The sequence below is a fragment of the Asterias amurensis genome, chromosome 1, assembly GCF_032118995.1.
Source record: "Asterias amurensis chromosome 1, ASM3211899v1".
NCBI lineage: Eukaryota > Metazoa > Echinodermata > Asteroidea > Forcipulatida > Asteriidae > Asterias > Asterias amurensis.
Window position 1 is genome coordinate 30,753,042 of NC_092648.1, and position 19,939 is coordinate 30,772,980.

Sequence of the window (19,939 nt, forward strand, 5' to 3'; positions counted from 1 at the left end):
GCAGTGTAGGAGGTTTATAAATTCATACAAACAAGAAAAAGTTCAGATTATAACTATCCTTCTTGTTTTAACAAAGAATAAACATCACAGGTTGCACCCAAATTCCATTTTGTTAAAGAAGATATCTTTATGTTCCCAGGGTTTTCACAAGAGGGCGCCATTATTCAATTTGCTCTCTTTAAATAAATTTATTGGGTAATAAATTGCAAAAACTGTGTTTAAAACACAATCTGAACAACAGAGGGCGCTATTTTATATTTATGTAAAATTTCTTCAAATTTTTCCAGTAAAGGATCATATTATAAAAGCAAACAAAATTCAACTTTGATTACATTGCCTCGAAAGATGTATGATTAAAATTCCTTCTATTAAGGCAGTTAATTTTGGTGGGAAAGACCCGTTACTGGATTTTGGTTTTGTTGATGACTACAGGCGTTATTATGAAGCGATCTTATGACATAGCCCTCCCAGACCGTGTGCTTATTGTCAAACTCCTTTTCATGCAGCATTCACAAAAAGGCAACTCTAGCGAATTATTGTATCGCTGTTGTTCGCAACAACGACCTAATGTCCTGGCCATCGGTGCCAAACAAATTCAGCCTCACAGGCAACAAACACACATGAGCCATTTGTAATAAATCAAACATTTTCCTCAAATATCTCAAGGCAAACAAGCTCATCTTTTTCTACCCTTTTCATTCATTCTGGCTTGTGTTCCCCCTCCCCCTAGAGCAATCTTGCCACTGCACACATTCATTATCGCTTTGTTTCTATCCTCGTTGACTGACAAGTACACGACTGATTCCCCGTGTCCCACATCCAAGAGTCCAGCTTTGTTTGTCTGCATATATTGACCACAATCTCAAAAACCAATCTACCATTTTTGGAGTTCCACCCAAATAGACCAGGGGAGTTGACAAACAGAAGAAATATCTGCTTGCCTCTCTCTCTCTAGTAATGACTCCTCTGCCTCAAGCCCTGGGTTTCCATGCCTCCCCCAACCGCGGCAGTTCCTCCTGGCATGCCTTCTTTATTGACAGAGTCGTGAAGGCAATCATGGCATCTAGCTAAACACTTTGTTTTCACCCCAAACAGGTAAATCTTAATTGGCCAGAAATGGGTGAATTTTTAAGGTAATCTGTTGCTACTCTTTGTAAATAAATTCCAATGTCTCACATAAGGTAAGTTGTGGCCTACTATATTTAGCCAAGATTAAAAAAAAGAACATATTTCGCTGCAATTAAGACCCTCAGCTTGATAGTATCTTTAATGGCCGACTTCTTTGAAGATTGGAAGAGATTGATTCCATGGCAGGTATTAGAAAGACAAAACATTGCCTGAATAAATAAATAAAAGTTATTAAATATTATCAGATAAAAAAATCACAATGCTCTTGGAATGTGATTTTATTTAGATAACAGTTGTAACCAATGGCAGTTCAAGGCTTTTGGCAATGGAGGGGGTCCATTAAAGAAGGGCGATGTAAGATAATTATAACAGTGGCTGAAGTTGTTACAGGAGTCGCTGTGCCCTGGAAACATTCCTCACCCCCCATATCTCCAATATTTTCAAACAAAAGATGTCCGGAAGATATTCTACCTTCAGCTTTATTTTGTTGACAGTCTGTACTCGTCTGCTCTGTTCTCCAAAACAAATTGACAATCCCACATGTGGGATAACTTTGATACCTCCATAATCATTAAACCATGTGGGAGATATTACAGAGTCTGACGCGCCATAAATAGGCTCGCTGGCTTTCTACGCTGTCCGCGGCTGTGCAACTTGATCATTTTGGCGGTAGATATCCAGGATTACGAGCAGAGAAGGGAAGGGGTGAAAAAGGGGGCGGTGTGCGGCAAGGGGGGATTAAGTATTAGCCGATGATATGAGGACAATGCAAATCTCCAGACACAGGAAGAGCTTGGAGCCAGACCACGGTAACCAGACTCATACCGCTGATTATCTAGATTGTACGCTACATTCAGAGTGCCATTTGTAATGACGTTATTAATCAAGCATTATGACTATCTATGTCTGCAGCTCAATGAGGTATGGAGAATGAAACACCACTATCAGTTCCCTCAATCAATGTAATAATCCGGATAAGCCTCTAATGTGTGCCACGATCTCAGAAGTCAATGTCAATTATATTCTTAAAGGGAATCACTTGTAGTAATAACTTCATACGAAAGAAAACAATAATAACGTGACTTCAACTCAGCAATTGGCAGCAATTTATCATCTTTTATGCTCACAATTTGAGCACTGCACACCACGGCATCGAATCAATTACTTGCTCGATGGAGAACATTAGTATTTTTTATTTATTTATTTACTTTTATACAAGGCGCCGATGACAATTTCAAATTGGTTAGTAAATCAATTCAGCTCAGCAGAAAATTGAACCAAGAACCTCCTTCCCACACATGCCTTTACCTCTTTGTAGTAATCTAGAAACTTAAGCCCAGTGCGAATGCGAAGCGAATTATGACATTTCAAATTCCCAACCAACAATTCATAACAGTTGCCCTGTGCCCAGTTGCCCTGTGCCCAGTTGCCCTGTGCCCAGTTGCCCTGTGCCCAGTTGCCCTGTGCTCCATTTGCAGGAAGTATGAGCCGGGCTTTAATGTTTTTTCTCTCTAGAGTCTTGCTACTGAGATGTGTTGATTCTGAAGCATACAGCTTTAACTCTTCTTCTGGAAGTAATACAAGCATATTGATTGAAGAGTACCATTATTACAATGCCAGTTCTTAACTGAGCACTGCGACCTCATGAATGATTACATGCATGGTGTTGTAGCCTACTATAGCTTCCAGATTGTTTCTCCACTATGCAACATTTCTTCTCTAAATATAAGCCAACTGCTTTAATGTGTCATTTAACTTCAAAGTAAGTCGTTAAGTTTCTCTTCCTTACACCATATGCTACAAGAGTTTGTAAAAGAGAGAATGGTTTGGCTTCTTCAAATTATGTATATGTGCTACAAAACATCACTGCATAAAGGAAGTTTGAAAAGCAGTGATAAAGTCCTATTACATTATCTGATATTGCTTAAGGTTGGGTCTTACATCCTCATCAGTGCACAGGAGACGCAATCAGAGCGTTCATAACTCTAACCGATTTACAATATTTCCCCCTATAGTTTGAACCTCATCATCAGCAGCCCGGGCAGCCATAATCTTGATGGATATATCGTACAATCATCAACGTAATTATGGGGCACACTTCCTTGTGATATCTCCACGGCTGCTTATTAGGTCACTTGTTTTGTGTCCAGTGGTATCTCGACAATTCTAAAACCAAGTCAACATTCACGACCCAATAAATAGTCATTAGGATGTGAGAGCTTGGTGAATTACGGAGACTCTTTTACTAATGGGTTCTGTCTCAATACAACCATTATTCACCCAAATTAAGAATAAGAGAAGAGGGACGGGAGAGATCTGAAATATGCCATCATCAGTTGGCCAAACTCAAGAAAAACCTTCTCATCAACGTGTTTGGGAGATCAAATCTGAAGTCACTTTTAACGGATGGTACAGCTAACTAACCATACTCCATCATTGGTTTGGGGAGATATTCTTTACAAGTATCATCTTTCAAGAAACACACCACACCTGTGGCAATTTATAACCATGAATGCTGCCATTATTTTTTACAGAACAGAGACAAATGCCCTCATGCTTTGGCACAATTTAAAATGTCATGTCAAGATTCGTTTTTCTCAAACATGTGTTTCAAGTTATATTATTACTTCTGGCAGTTGTACAGGTACCAACTCTGCAGTAATACTTAAAGTTTCCAAAGCACTTACAGCCGCATGATCAGTTTAAAAACTCTGCTCCAACAGCCAAGAGTTGTATCCAAAGAGTCAAACCCCACAAGATATTTTTGAAGGAATATCTTATAAATATTGAGGAGCGTGCACATGTCTTTGGACAAATTGTGTTTTTTTTTTTTTACTTTTGTAAGAAATGTGCATAAATTAAATTCAAGAAGAAAATTTGATTTAATTGAAAAAGATCAGTCTTCTTTCACAGAAAACGGTCTCTGTTCCAGTTTTTTTTTATACCAACAGGACTTGCACAAACTAGTTTGCCAACTTCCAATAGTGAGGGGAGCTAATATTGACTGTCTACCCAAAACAAAGTATTTGTTTTATACATAGCTCATAGTATTTCTCTATCTCGCTATCACTGAGCACAGGAAACCTGGAATTGACATGTATGTGTCCTGCAGCCGATTTCACGAATGGCTAGGATTAATCCCATCGTTAGGACGAACAACTCATCCTAACTTAGGATGGGTTCAATGCGTCCTAGCGGCTTTGGATACGGCATTTAGTTTGTCCTAAGTCCTAAGATTAATCCTAAGTTAGGGCGAGGTTGGTGAAATTGATGGCTGCCATCTTTAGCTAGGGCTATGTTTGCGCGTGTGTATCGGTACTACACCTACGCTAAAGTTACTGGAGTGATTCATTAAGTGCCATAGACTACTATCAGGTATGATATTTGGTCCTTGGAAAAAAAGTAGGAACATTTTATTGACTACATTGAGGGCTGATCTACATGTACACATGGTGTAGATTTTAATAGATATTTCAGGCTATATTTAATCACAATTTTGCTGATTTTTTCTTAGAGCTAAAAAATCCGAACTCAGACTTAAGTAGGAAGAATATCTTCCCTGCATGTATGTGCATTTACCCTGCGAATGAGTGTTGCACATACAATAGTCTGCTAAGCATAATAAATTTAACCTGCGCCTTAATACAGGCATACAAACTTGGTAAACAGCAATTATAGCATATGGCACGTGATGGTGAATAGACCAGTGGGCATTCAGCTCTCGGTTATGATCATGTACGAGGTAATAATATAGTAAACTTGTCGGTATTTGTAAGTCTTTCAAGATGTAATGGATTAAGAAAGGAAGATGACAAACAAGTACACACATTTTTTATAGACGATAGGGAGAGGGGGATCACAACACAAATGCAGCTAGATGTAATCATCTAAAGCAGCTAGAACATTAAATGCATTCATATCTAATCACCAGTGCTAGGCAGAAGATTCTATCCACACATTGAGCATTCATCCCCAAAGCTAACCACTACTGAACACAAGAGGGGGTACTTCTATTCAACCAGTTCTCAAAATGAAAATTACATTTCTAATAATACCAACCCTTTGATTTCTTCGCAAACAATAACAAGATATATTCATTAGAAGGGCTGAAATAGGTTTTCTTCTGATGAAAAAAATTCTTTAAAATAACTTTAGAATGCTTTTAGCAAAACATAAAAAATATACTGAAAATGAAATGTATTGACAGAAGTTTCAGTTTTTTATTTTGTGGGGTACTTTTTCCAAACTCGAGTCAACAATTGGAACTTATGTCTGTAATATTCGATTTAGATAATTAGTTCAATCCCTCCCCTTCCTTTTTATATCAACACACTGACCAAAATTGCCTATTTACATTGGAAAATGAAAACCTATCAGAGATAGTTTTTATAATTGGAAACTTTATATCAAGTTGGCAATAAAATCAGATACTTATGCAGTTTCACGTGTGGATTATGACATTATTAAAATTAAAAAAAAAGAAAAAAAATGGTAGTTTCTATGATTGGAAATTTTCTGCCAATATTGCAGTATTAAAAAGAATCTAATGCAGTGTCACGTATGTACACAAGGACAGTCAGGTTATGTAAACATCACTACAACCATCTGTAGGCGGTACCAGTATAAATATATGCTAGGGCGACTAGAGTTTCGATATCCTTACTGGAACCTTAATGGCATTGGGATCGGGTGTTTTCTATGCACCCTTCTTGATTGATGCAACAGGATGCTTCACCACTCCTCTACGAGACTTGATTCAAGTCTTAGATCGCGGTTATTTTACTGCATCTCAGCCACGAAAAACGCCCCCACGTTATAAGCTATCATGCGGCCCTAACTCGCAATCTAAATGACGAGCGTAGGCTAAATGACGAAGGTTGATCACAAGAGGGCGCTGTTTGTAGCAGCTATCAGGACGACTAAAAAGCCACGATCAAAGACTTGGAACCAAGTCTATTCCTCTACAGACAACAGAGCCGCCATCTTGTAAAGTTTTGTTTTAATTATTCTAGCTACAGTTGGTTTTTATGTACACTGGTAAAACGGTGGTATCAACAGTATCATGATCATTGAATACCATCAAATCTATATCTTGTTGTGTTAATTTATTAAGTGTTTTTGGGAGAACACTTCATAAGGTGTTTTGGGAGTAAACTGAAAAATAACTTCTTCAAGAATTTGCAGTGAGGAAAGGTTTCACTTTAGTATAGCAGAGGAACTCCATTAAATTTCTTGTGATCACAATATTAGACTTTCCTTTGAAATGTGCTCATCACATTTACAAATGCGCTCAGACACTACTGATGGCAAACACCATAGAGTTGTGCTGCATTATATGAAGACGCACACACAAACACGGTTGCCTCACACCACCATGAACCCCATGCAAAAAAGGAGCAATGTTCCACCTTTTGCCAACCAATAGTGTGCACACACAATGTAAAGTATACTTTTTTTATTTTAGGAAAAGTCGACTAAACGGATTAAGAAAATTTTCCATCACCACGAACAGTTTTTCACAAAAACAATCAAATAAATAAAATAATTATTTCTTAAATTGAAAACTTTGTAAACTTTTTATTCAGATTTTCTCTGTTATGAAGATAACAATGTTTGTTTAAATCAATGTTTAAACCCTGAAAATTTAACATGCATATGACTTTGTATTGGCATCAGATGCTGGTTTATGTGTTCAACTGCAGTAATTTACTGCTATAATTACTGGTTCAAATTTTCCTTTATATAGATTCATTCATTAAAAAAAATCGATTAACATCAGTTATATTGCCAGTCAAACAGTTTGAAATGGATGGATAAAGAAAACATTTGAATTAGAATGGTTGAGTTAAGTGGGACTTGAACCTTATTGACCTCTAGATTACTATACAAGTGCCTCTAGTAAGCATATCTGGGGTCGATTTTTAGGACTAGTCCTAACTTAGGACTAAGTCCTAGGAGATATACATATGCATGGATAGTCCTAAGTTAGGACGAGTAACTGGTCCTAACTCGAGATAAGACTGGTCCTAACTCTTTGTGAAATCCACCCCTGCTCTTATAGCACACAGTTTCAGAAATCTTTGTTCTGCAATCAACAAGTATAGGGACCAGCAAGGAAGTTGCTTTAGCAGAAAAAAGTGCCAATCAAATATTGCTAAGCAAAAATAAGCAGCATACTAACTAGTGACATAAAGCACTTTGGCTGGTAACCTTAATTTGGTAAGCAACATTTTTGTTATGGTTAGTTACTTTTTGTGTTTACGCAGCTCTATGAAATTGGGCTCAGATGTTAGCCAAACTTCAGTAAAATATCTAATATTGTCAGTTTCCCCTTGAAACTCAAGGTTTTAAAAATGTTTGAGCGCATTACAAAAAAATATGCAACTGATATTACCTCTGATCCCAGCGAATCACCTTTTGTCGTTTCACTGCTTTGGAATCTGACTATTATCTCTATTCACCTCTTTGCAATCTAGACAACTCAAACGCTAAAAAATATCTGAGGCCCTGTGACAGTCAGCGGCTACGTTTTCATTTTGTCACCTAAAGCCGCTTTTATTTTGCAAACCCATGTGAGACACAGATCCAGTTCATTTGAGATGACAAGGCAGCCGACCATGCCCGCTCGGCCAGCCACGCTCTGGCTGTGTTTAAACTATACTTCTTCATCTCCCCACATGCCAGCCAACTTGAATCAATCATTAACTTGTCATTTATATACTGCTAGATCATGCTGGCCAAATATGCCCAGGTTGCTCCATTTGCCACAGGGGGTTTCTAAGTTCAGCGAATGGTTTCGACCCTTTGACCTAGATAGTTCCGAAAGTTTGGCAACACCACGTTTTCTCCGTTTGTATTGCTATTGAAGTACCTGCGAATGACTTTACTATAAAGCCCCATTTCTCCGTAACAAAGTTACCAACAAACTTATTGCTTTCGTCAAGTAGGGGAAAAAATGACATCCATTGGAAATTACCATGACATTATATACTGCATGCAGGCACATCAATTTGGCATCGTGCCAAATGTGCCTTTTTTTATTCTCAAATCCATTGTGAGCAGATTCTCTGTGAGCAGAACAAAAGAGAGCGACTCTTTGCGACATAAAAATCACCTTAAAAGCATTATAAGTGGCCCTGAGAATGACATACAATGTTCATGTAATTGTCTAATATTTAAAGCTTCTGAAACCTTCTACAACCTCATAACCTATTTTTGAAATCCGACAAAACAGGATGGTGAAGTTTGTAGCTTGCTACGCTATACATGTACATCGCGCAAAGTAACGTGAAACTATGTTTTTTTATTTTAATGAACTTGTACATGCTTACCAATGGCAAAGGCAAGAAATGACCAATCGGTCTAAAACACTTTTGTTTTAGATTCCATGCCCAGGAATTATTCCACCGATTCTCCCCAAACTTCTTTCAAATGAATTTGTTACAGAGAATCTTGGAGATGCCAGGACCACGGTTTTGTTTTGAAGCAGTGATCATCCTAAGCAAATATGGTTTTTATTTTCGTTCTTCTTTCACATGTTGCTTTTGTACACAACTTCACTGAAAGAGAATGAGTGTTGCAACCAAAACATTGACATGCAAAACCTGGTTATGAATGTGGCCAATAACAAGTTTTTGGCAACCAAATCATTGACAGTAATGCATCAATAAGCCTTTTGGAGGTATGGCGGACACCATGCTACAACACTGTAACGTTGTGGTAAATTTGTGCGTATTGACCATAGAAATAGAATGTATGTTATTCAGTGAAGTGCGCATTTTAGGCGACTGGGCGTTTACACGTAAACCTAATGACCACCAACATGGTGAGCGTTGCATCAGTCGCGGCGTGTGACGCGCGCGTATCACGTCCTCCATACCTCAAAAAAGGCTTATAGAGTTATATTCATGCAAAAAAAAAATCTGGCTTGGAACCAACTTACTTTTTAACTCAACATAGTTTGAAAAATTTAACAATCTTTCCATTTTTCCCAGATGTTACCCTTGTTATCATGGACAAAATATCTATGGAGAGCAAACTTGTTTTTTACTACCCAAAAATCTCATTTTGTGTCCCTCTAGGCTTGTGGTAAAACCTAGAGTCCCATGGAAACAACACTGCCCACACAATGTCCACATACTTCTTTGATCTCACTCTACATCTAACATGCAGAGGGAGAAGGTGTTGTGACAAAACCGAAGGGGTGCAAATCCAAGACAAGACGACTGCTCCGGCAGGAGGAAAATCTCTTCACAAACAATTCCTTCAGATTTCAAGCAACTGAAAGAAAGACTTCCGCCATGAGGCAGTGACCTGAATTCAAAATTGAGGGAGCGTGAGAGAGAGATCCGTTCGAGTTGCCCATCACCGACGAGTCCAGACCCGACTGTGCAGATCTTCCCCCCTGCACCCTCTGCATCATTAATCAATCCAGGCGCAGGATCCTGGAGCGTTTCTTCTGGGCTTTGGCTCTGGGATGCGTATTGAGGGAGACAGAAAGAGCTCATGTGTTTATCAACAGTTGTCAGTCACAAGTGCTTGAGGAACACCCTGGTATGCATGGAGTGATGATATACAATCATAAAGTTTACATTTTCCCCTGATCTTGCCCTGATTTCTCGAGGAGCCTGTCTTGAGACATTGTTGTGATCTGACGGGTAGATGAAACTGGTAAAGTAACCCCATACACTGTGAGGTGAAATTAGGAGTGTATTAGAGTAACACTAACTGAATTCAATTTCAGGTATCAGGCCTCAGTAGTACCATGGTAGTACCACACCAAGGCAACACGCCCTTGCTTTTTCGCCTTAGTGTCCATGGAAATGTTGCTGTAGAAATAAACATTTGTCTTCAAATGGAGGTACTCTTTATTATTGGAAAAACTGCCTTGCCCTTACAAGAAGAAGACGTCCGTCAGGGCCCAATTTCATAATATTGCTTCTTATTTGTTCTGCTTTAAAGCAAATCTTAACAGGATACCAGCTACTTGTGTAAAATGGTATTTTAGTCAGTAGTCAGTAGTTTGTCTAGTAAGCATAAGACTGTTGTGCTGAGGAAATTTCTGTGCTCAACCAGCTCTATGAATGTTTATAACATTTTTCAGGGAGGCCTATACTTCTTAAAGTGACTAAAGCCCCACTAATTAGTCATTGCCTTGCTGCCCCTTAAAATGTTCAATTAATAAATTGTTTTAAATGTCGGAGAGGTGCCTTATACTTAGGGAAAAACTCCCCTTGTCCCTAATACAATATTTTGTGATATGGCGGACACAATACTACAACACCAAAATGTTTGGGTAAATTTGTCTGTATACACCCAAACCAAACAGTAAGGCCTACACTTACATCACGTCTGCCATACCTCAAAAAGGCGAACCAAGTGCAAGGCCTGGTGTAAAATGTTATCCATAAACATTATACAAGGAAAGTGTGGACTGGATTCTAGTTGTATTGGCTTTTCTAGTTACAACCAAGGTTTCCATGTTTGGATTAGTGTGTTCTGACACTTTCAAAACTGGACAGTACTAATTAGACCAGAGCCAAAGATGGTGCTTATAAGCCAGAGCCGATGGTTTCATAAACAGCCATAGAATTCACTTCAGGAAATTTAAGTGGAACCCAGGCCACCTCCATTGAATCAATCAAAAGCCTGCCCTCGCTTGACAACAAAATATACCTCTATGCAGATTGTCATTTCAACCTGCCAATGCCATCACCGAAGCCGATAAAAGATGCCGAATAAACTTCCAGGGAAACGCAGGTTTACAGCAGACACACCACTGTCAATTTATCTAATCATTATGCGCATCTTAATGACAACTGTTCACAGATTAGTGGTCCAGGACGTAATTTATGTACATTTTAATGACTTGTGATTCACAGGGTGAGCGTCGGCTAAGGTGATACTTCTACATTAATGTGGCTATGGAACTGATGGATGTTAGAACACCTCACATGGGGGATAGGTTGACAAAACAGCTGTTGTGGGACAAAGGGAAGTATTACATGCAAATAAGCAACAATAATACATATTGGATTGTGAGTAAAATGGTTGCCTGTCTACGTTTTGCGAAAAAAAATATTTTATAAAAATAATTTAAAAAACAAGAAGCTGAGACAAGTCAAACTTCTTATAAGATTATATAATAACAATAACAATAATTATAACATTTATTTAGGCAAACACATTTACAAACACATGTACACACATTAAAAATACTTCAGAAAACAAAGTAAAACAACAGTTTACTTTGTTTTCTGAAGTATTTTTAATGTGTGTACATGTGTTTGTAAATGTGTTTGCCTAAATAAATGTTATTATTATTGTTATTGTTATTATATAATTGTTTGGTTTGCGGTAATACCATGTGTGTATCTACATGCCAGGTAGAGTTTGTTCTTAGAGAACTGTCTTGCATTTATTCTTCTTGTTCATCAGTTTGGGAACATTTTAACTTTTTATAATCTGTGAGCCGCCATAAGTAAAAGCAATAAGAATGTAATATTTGAAGGGAAGCTTTCCACTATCATTATCTTCAAACCCTTTAATGTAAATCTATGGACATTTTGAAAAAGTACCCAAATACTTTAAATGCATAGATCCACACAAACACGCCTCAAAATTGCACAGTTTTCCTTTTAACCTCATCGACTAACACGGTCGGCCATTTATGGAAGTCAAATTTTTTACTCCCATAAATGGCCGACCGTGTTAGTTCGCAAAGTAAAAATGAAAACCACGCAATTTGAGGTAAATTTGTGCGGATCATTGTATTCTTCTTTTAAAATGGTTATAACTGCTTTTTATAGACCAACTCGTTCGATCCAAGGCAACATGTTCCTTTAAAGATAACTGAAAAATAAAATACAGATGGATGACAACAAATATCAACTTGAAGTCAAAAAAAGAAAGCTGTTTAAAATACAATGCAGCGATCATAAGTTGTTAAAATACATAATCCCACTTCCGCCAATTTGCCACCTCATCAACAGCACCACCATGGCCGGATGATACTTTACCAACACTTTTTATTTTACAACATCACATGACAGCGTCCTCCACCACACAAGAGTGTGTCATTTGGTATTCAGTAAGTTTGGGAGGGCAGGTGTTAAGTTAATGATTTGCTAAGCACAACTTCAGGAGGGTTATTGTGCCATTAATGACCATGCATCAATCAAGTTCACACCAGAGGTGTTTGACTTGAGAGGCATGAGAAGAGGTTGGGGGCAGTGGGCGCTGATAAGGACGTTTGGGAACACTCAGGATTTGCTAGGCTATCACTCCACCAATTGGTTTCAATGGTCTTAAAAACATGATGCATTCTGTTGAATTGTCACCTGAAAGTGGACCATGCATACAGGTTGGGAAAGTGTGGCGTGCGTGTGTGTGTGTGTTTACCACCACACCACGTACAGCTTGCAAGCTACAGAGGTGCATGAGCAGGAGGGTTCTGTTCGATTACTTTCATCCGCAGAAAATTTCTGAGTTTTTCAGTCTCTTCCAAAGTTTTTCAGTCTCTTCCAAAATATGCCACTTTTACCCATCTGTGGTTTTCCGTACCAAAACTGACTTTTTCCCTCATTTTTTGTTTCAGAAAAGTGCTAAAATGCTGGGCAATATTTTGGAATCATTATTAAACAAATATTTAAGCACGTATTAAAAGTTTAATTATGTCATAAAAAGATGAATAACTAGACCAAAAAACCACATCGTTGGTTGGTATGCCCCCCCCCCCCCCCCCCGCCCCCGAAAAAAAACAGATAAATTCGCAGTCATTAAACAGACTGTTAGTATGTTTTTATTGTAATAAAATAGTGGGTGTGAAATAAATTAAATAAATGCTGGTACCAACAAGGATATAATTCTATTCCCAAACAAATTTTGAATTTTGAGTGCTTAAGTTTGTAGGAAAATTCAAATCTAGTTTTTTAGTTGAGCTTTTAAAGGTTTCAGTTAATTATTTATTTTATTTTATTAAAACCACAAATCGTGGCCCAAGGGCCAAATTGCATGTGATTGTACAGATAGATAAATTAAAAATATAGACAAAATTGACAAAAAAAAACACGATTTTTTTTTTTTTTATTAAGATTGTTTGGAATTGCGGGTATTCCCACCATGGACACTCTCTCTGGTCGGGGAGAGAAGAGATTTTAAACGAGAATAATTAATAAGTCTGTTTGCAAAATGTTCACAATATCTTCTCCTCTTCCCAGCCAGAGAGTCAAGTCCGCAAGTATTAAGAGCGTCATTATAGGAGGTATATTGCCGGCCCAAAATCATTCTACAAACCCTTTTTTGAATCTGTTCCAAGTCGTTAGATTTCCTAGCGGTTAAACCAGGCTGCCACGCCACGCCTGCATACTCTAGAACTAGTCTTACATAACCACAATAGCAATTCTGAGTTCTTTCATCGAAAAACCAAACTGTTTAGAGTCCTTATAGCATTATCAATTCCATGTTAGCCTTTTTCAGAATATGATTTGTGTTTGGGTCTGTCCCCATACTTGTTGACTTGTACTCAATAGGCAACAATTTCAAAACTGTGATCTGAAATTATCTGCCGTTTTTCTGCAATTTTTGTTTACATTTTTGTGTGTGAAAAAAAAAAACACTTTTTGAGCCTGAAATTTGTTTTGCAGTGCTAGAAATGTAAACTTAGCTCGAAAACCAGTCAAACTATGAGCTTAAAAAAATCTTGAAATTTTATTAAATATAAATATGAATTCCAGTAGATAAGTGTTTTGGGAATTAATATAGGATTTTCCAGGATTCAACCTTCATCAAAACAAGCCCTTTTTACAATTTCTCTGATAAAGTAACCCTCTTGTGGCATGTCCCACTCTGTGTCCACTGCCATCATCAACATTACCAAACTTTCTTTACTTTTTGGAAAAGGAGCAAGCATTGACGATGTCACATTGAGTGTCATAATCAGTCCATGGTTTTGTAGCAAACTTGGGAACTATCAACAATCACATTATTCATAAACACTTTTAAAATTACAAAACAATAAACAAGAACCTACCTTACACATCCAGTCTTTCAGTCGATCACATACAATATACAAATCTCAGAATACAAGCGTTTGAGTTGTGAGAAAAACAGTTTGTGCATTCAATACATACCTGCAGAAAAGAGAAAGCAAAGAAAGACCAAAATAAGCCTTGGGCATTTGAAAGCTTTCCTGATGAGTTTGAGTATTGGTCAAACTGTAATGATGGTGGTGTGTGTCTGTTTTGACATGTAGGATGAACAGCTTGCTGCTGGTACAATCAATACTATTTTGGCCGATGTGTTACATAATCAAAGTATACAATTACAAAAAGGGTTTCGAAATTAAAGGACAGGAATTATCCAAATCATTATCCCCCTCAACTCTTTAAAAGAAGATGGTAATTCACTTAAATCAGTCGTGATTTGGTAGAAATGAAAGTGTTTATTATAATGAGTACACCTACAAGGGATGACCTACATCCCTACAGGTACATGTGGTGTACGCTTCAACAGACATTATTCTTTTTTTTCCCTCAAGGGCAAATAAATCCGAAAACAGACTTAAGTAAGACGAATATCATGCCTGAAAAATATAAATTATTTAAATTATATAACTTTACAAGCATTTTGATATTCTCTGTAAACAAAATCACGGTGCTAGGCAAGTGAATATACTCTTGCACATATAAACTCAGAATAGGCATAGGACCTGCTATAACAACTGGCACAGGAATGAAAGAAGACAAAGGTTGATGTTGCCTCATTGAGTTTTTTAGCAATCAGAACAAATCCATAATCCAGAACACTCGTTATTGTAAATGAGACTAATCAATTACTTCAAGAAACACTGTGCATTTATTACATCAACAGCAAGTGTTTTATGGGTTTGTAATTTTGTATGTGTTTGTTTGTTTGTTTGTTTGTTTGTTTGTTTGTTTGTTTGTTTGTTTGTTTGTTTGTTTGTTTGTTTGAAAAAAATTGGGCTGTTGCAAATATTAATTTTCCGACAAAAAAACAATCCCCGCAGACACAACATGCTTACACAATTCCAGTTTACCCATTTTTATTTACTTAAAATTCAGTTTTCAAGCCACTTTTCCTCATCAAACACCAAGCAAGCTCCAGATTTCCGCAATTGAAACAGTATAGAATTACTGTTCACCTTCGAGTTTTCGGATGACCACCCCCCCCCCTCTTTATTGATTTTTTTCTCTTCCAACCTCCTAATATTTATTCCAGAGTGACTCAGGGTTCACGTTGAGGTCGGGAGTGATGCGAGATGGATCGAGGGTTCGTGCCGACACTAGGATTGGTGTTAATCATGAATTGTACACATTCCCGTCGTCAGTAACGATGTGTCGTTTCGGTAATAATGTGCTACGTTTGCGTCAGTGGGTAAACGTGTACCGTAATCAGCGACATGGAACAGTGGTATACAGCATGTGAAACACCAGATGCAACAAATACCGCAGGTCTCCAGAGACCGGTCTTACTAGGATTATGACTAAAGAAACGATAAAAACAGTTTAGGCAACTTATATAATTCTTCAACCAAAACAAATCAGTAAATATCAACCAAATAATGTGCTCCCACTGTAGTAATTAATGATGTTTTTAAATGTAAACTTTTTGTTAGAACATAGCATAACAATTTAAATGTAAAATGCACTAGCCTATTCTATCAAGATCATAGCGCACATAGCATAAATTAATATGGATAGAGATAAGTCTTATAAGAGCTTTAGGAAATAGAGATAAACAGGGTCCAATTTCATAGCGCTGCTTAGCGGTCGTTTTTGTGCTTACTGTGCGATTTCCATTTCATAGCGCTGCTAACCATAAGCACACAAAAAGGCATGCTAACCTTCCGGTCCTTACCGCCCGAAAATAAATGACGTCACAATGAAAATCCATGGTAAACGCGCAATATGGCTGCCCAATTTTTCTGCTAACCTGTGAAATACGCTTGCACCTTAGCAAATTCTTCTGCTACAGAAAGCACGAAAATTTGCTTGCCGTTAAGCAGCGCTATGAAATTGGGCCGTGATTCCCTAATGTCATGACAAGAGGAAGATTGTTCCAAATCATTAGTCTAGCTACACTCGAAGCTTTTTGACCCAGAACTTTGTTTGCATGCGAAACAAAAAACAATGTGCCATATTGACATTCTCAGGTTATGTGATCTGAATGATGATGGCACAGGTAAGTTGTTATTTAATGGAACAGATCATTACACATTCATAGACAAGAAGACACCAGGAAACCACAGATTCTTAAAGGAAGATTAGTCCTACTCATTTATATGACATTGTAATGTTCAAAATGTAAGCTTTGCGTTCTAATCTGTGGATCAGGGAAGCATGTTGATGCAAGTGTTCAACTATTAAGGGGAATGAACATCTAAACAGGAATACTTGATTCTACAACACGATCTTAAAAAATGAAAGATAGAGCTGTACTTATACTCGCCTTCAGGCAACATTAATGTTAAACGATAGTTTATAAGAAGTTTGCAGGATCTCTCTACTAAAATTTCTACCTAAGTGTTTGTTGAAATTGTCCTCAAATCTGCAAATTTTTTATCATTTAATGACAAATTTAACTGTTTCTCGACAGACAATAAAATCTTAGAAGCACCAACGCTTATTATCAAGAAAGTAAGAGAAGACAATTGTTGAATTGTCTCATTTGATAATGCCTAGTCTTCTTTTACTCGCAGTGTCTGATTAACACATTCTGAAAAGACCTCCAATTGGCAAATTTCTTGTTTGCTCAGTCACATCTTGTTTTACAATTACTATAACAACCACATTGATACCACTTATATTAAAAATAGTAGCTGTGGGTAGAAAACACCCCAAGGAACCTCTCTCAATAATTGGAAACACATTATCAAAAATCTCAATCACAAAATGATTGTTTGGTGTATTGTCAACTGACAAAGGTTTCCGTTTGTCAGTCACATTTTATCAAAACCTCAATGTTTTTAAAATAGTGAAGCTTTGGGACCAACACTCAAAGCACTTGATGGATTAGCTATCTCAGTAATTGGTCACATACACGCTAATTCTCTGCGGCACTAACGTTCCTAGTATAACCAACTGGCAAACTTATTGTTTGTCAGTAACATTTTATTCCAGCTTATCATCAGAACTAGTTCAGAACCTCATTCACACAAATATCAATCTCATTTTATTAGCTGACCAAATTTTGTGTAAACATATAAAAATATTCCAATGATAGATACGTCATATTTGTGTAATGCAAGTCTGGCCCAAACAAGGCTATAAGGCACTTTGGAAAGGGGCTACACAGTACAAGAAGAAAACTTTTAAGATGAAAATAATTCAGGAGAGCCGACCGTATGAACTGAGGAAGGAATTGATCTTCCTCTAAAAACAGCCTATAGGTTGTAAAATAGAGGGGGAAATGCACCGGGGAAGTTCCTCAGAGAGGCAGTATGTGGAATAAATAGTTGGGATGGCTCTTTGGTGTATACTGAGCAAAGCAAGAGCATGATGGATGAGAACAAGCAACAAGCTTGGTTTCACGCTCAAGTGTTCCAGAATTGTAGATTTAGGACCAGACTCTCAAAACCATCGGCAGCTCATCTTGTTTCACTATTGAATCTTTTCAGTGATCTGAAATATCTAAACCTCAGTGATCTGACTGCCCAAAGTAATGCAGTAAGTGACGAGTGGAGGAGGGAGCAAAGAGGAAAAAACAACATTGCAGCGCTCGATTGGGTCATATCTTATCGTAGCATACTCGCTGGAGATAAGTGATATGAATGTTTAAAATATCATCGATGCAAGCACGGGACGACACTTGAAAGCAACTGCTGATACCAGTCACTCAATGGCCGGTTCGGAGGTCAGAAAAACTGTTGTTATTAATCCAGAGACAAGCAACTTGTTTGATTAACACAAGCCGCTGTGCAGGTTTCATTGATTATTCACATCCATATTTCCCCCAGGGGAGCCGTTTCATGACTTTAACCTCCTTCTTCTATCTGGGTTACGTTGCCACGGTTTTTGCCGAATGATGCATGTCATGACTGCGGGCAATGCTATTTAGGTCCAGTTCGTGTTTTCTATCACAATGGGTTTTTATTGGCAATTCTTAGAGTCCACTTAAAGGGGTAGGAGTATATGCTCCATAATTAATGGGTGAAAGAAGAAAAAACTTGCAACAACAAACAAAAAACAAAGGAAAAAACCCTGAATAGCTGGTGAATGTGAAACTATACACAGAGATACCCATTAAGATTCCTAAGTGATTGGTAGAAAAAGAAATTGGTTTTAAATGGTAGGTAGTGAGGGGTAATAAGAGAGAATTATCTTCAACTGCTACATTCATGAGCAATGTAAATCGAGTCACTGCGACAATGAATTGCACGCAATGCTTTCATACTCACTGGACTTACTCTTGTATCTGGATAATCATGATTTATGTTGCATCCTTTGTTCTTCTTCACCATGCAAGTTTGGTTGTATTAAATACCGAGATGGGGTTTTTCATCACACCAAAGTAATCTTCATGTTGAGCATGGGATTCAACCAACAATTTTTTTCACATGATTTAAAGGCACCGGACACTGACACTATTGGTAATTACTCAAAATAATTGTGCTGGTTAGCATAAAACCTTACTTGGTAACGAACACTGGAGAGTTGTTGATAGTATAAGACATTGTGAGAAACGACTCCCTCTGAAGTAATGTAGTTTCAGAGCAAGAGTTAATTTGTGCAAGCCTGGCCCCTTTTAGGCATCTGAGAGCACTCAAACTTGTGCAACAAGGATGTTTTTTCTTTCACTATTCTCTTACAACTTCGATGACCAATTGAGTCCAAATTTTCACAGACTTATATGTTGGGATAAACCAAGTTGAGAATACTGGTCTTTGACAATTATCAAACATGTCCAGTGTCTTTAAATAAAGATGAGCACCAAATGCTGAGACTATCTTTAAGATACTCCCACAAGCTTTACAGAAAAAAACATTCTTAGGAAAATTTAGCAGATGAAAAACTATCATCAAGGTTGACTGACAATCCGAGTCTACAGGAACACACATTGGCTGAATGGAAAAACTCAGCAGGGTTTCCAAGATCAGCTTCCAGAGACAGCATCCTATTGACCACCAAGGTCATAGGGTAAATCTCCCAAGGTGAGTGAGGAGGAGAGGAAAGGCTCTCTGAATTAGTGGGGAGATAATGGACTCTAAGTCTAGACCTTCAAGATGACAGCCTGTTTCTCTCCCATCATCTAAATCAATGGGACCATACTGAGGATTGGTGGACGAAAAGAACTGGTCCTTTTTTTTTTAATGTGATTTTTCATGGCAAACTAATGATTTCATAGCTTAATATGGTATTGACTTGACTTGAATCATTGATAGACAATCACTATGAATATCAATGTGTGGAACCTCGACTCCCAGCACCCCAATTGCATGGCTGCAGCATATTCTGAAAGGAAGGCAAAAATGTCCACTACAAAGCAGTAAAAAAAAAATCATACAGAAACTGATGATTCACATAAGTGCTGGTATATTTCTTAACCCCCCCCCAAAAAAAAAAAAAATAATGGGAAAATACAACTCCAATAAGAATTCCACTTTATGCAACATAGTCTAGAACTGCCCAAACATGTCACCCATACTCCGAAGTTATGCCTGGTTTGCTTCATCCACTTGCCATTTCATGATCTTTCTCTTCCCAGCCATCAAGGTTGGAAATGATATAATACTTGTGCTACCAATTTGTCACAACTGATAACCATCAAAAGAATGTTATGTCTCATGTCAAAA

General features: G+C 37.7%; 1 protein-coding gene across 4 annotated transcripts in view; it reads right to left on the reverse strand.

The window, feature by feature from the left end:
- The window catches only part of LOC139936551 (vitamin D3 receptor B-like), a 272,855-nt gene that overhangs the window by 90,015 nt on the left and 162,901 nt on the right, over window positions 1-19,939 (reverse strand). The window contains exon 1 of one of the 4 annotated variants that reach the window (XM_071931415.1): window positions 14,159-14,213. The exons of the other annotated variants lie outside the window; for them this stretch is intronic. The gene's annotated coding sequence lies outside the window, so the exon portion shown is untranslated. Of the gene's footprint in view, window positions 1-14,158; window positions 14,214-19,939 lie in introns of those variants that run through there. 4 annotated transcript variants of the gene reach the window in all.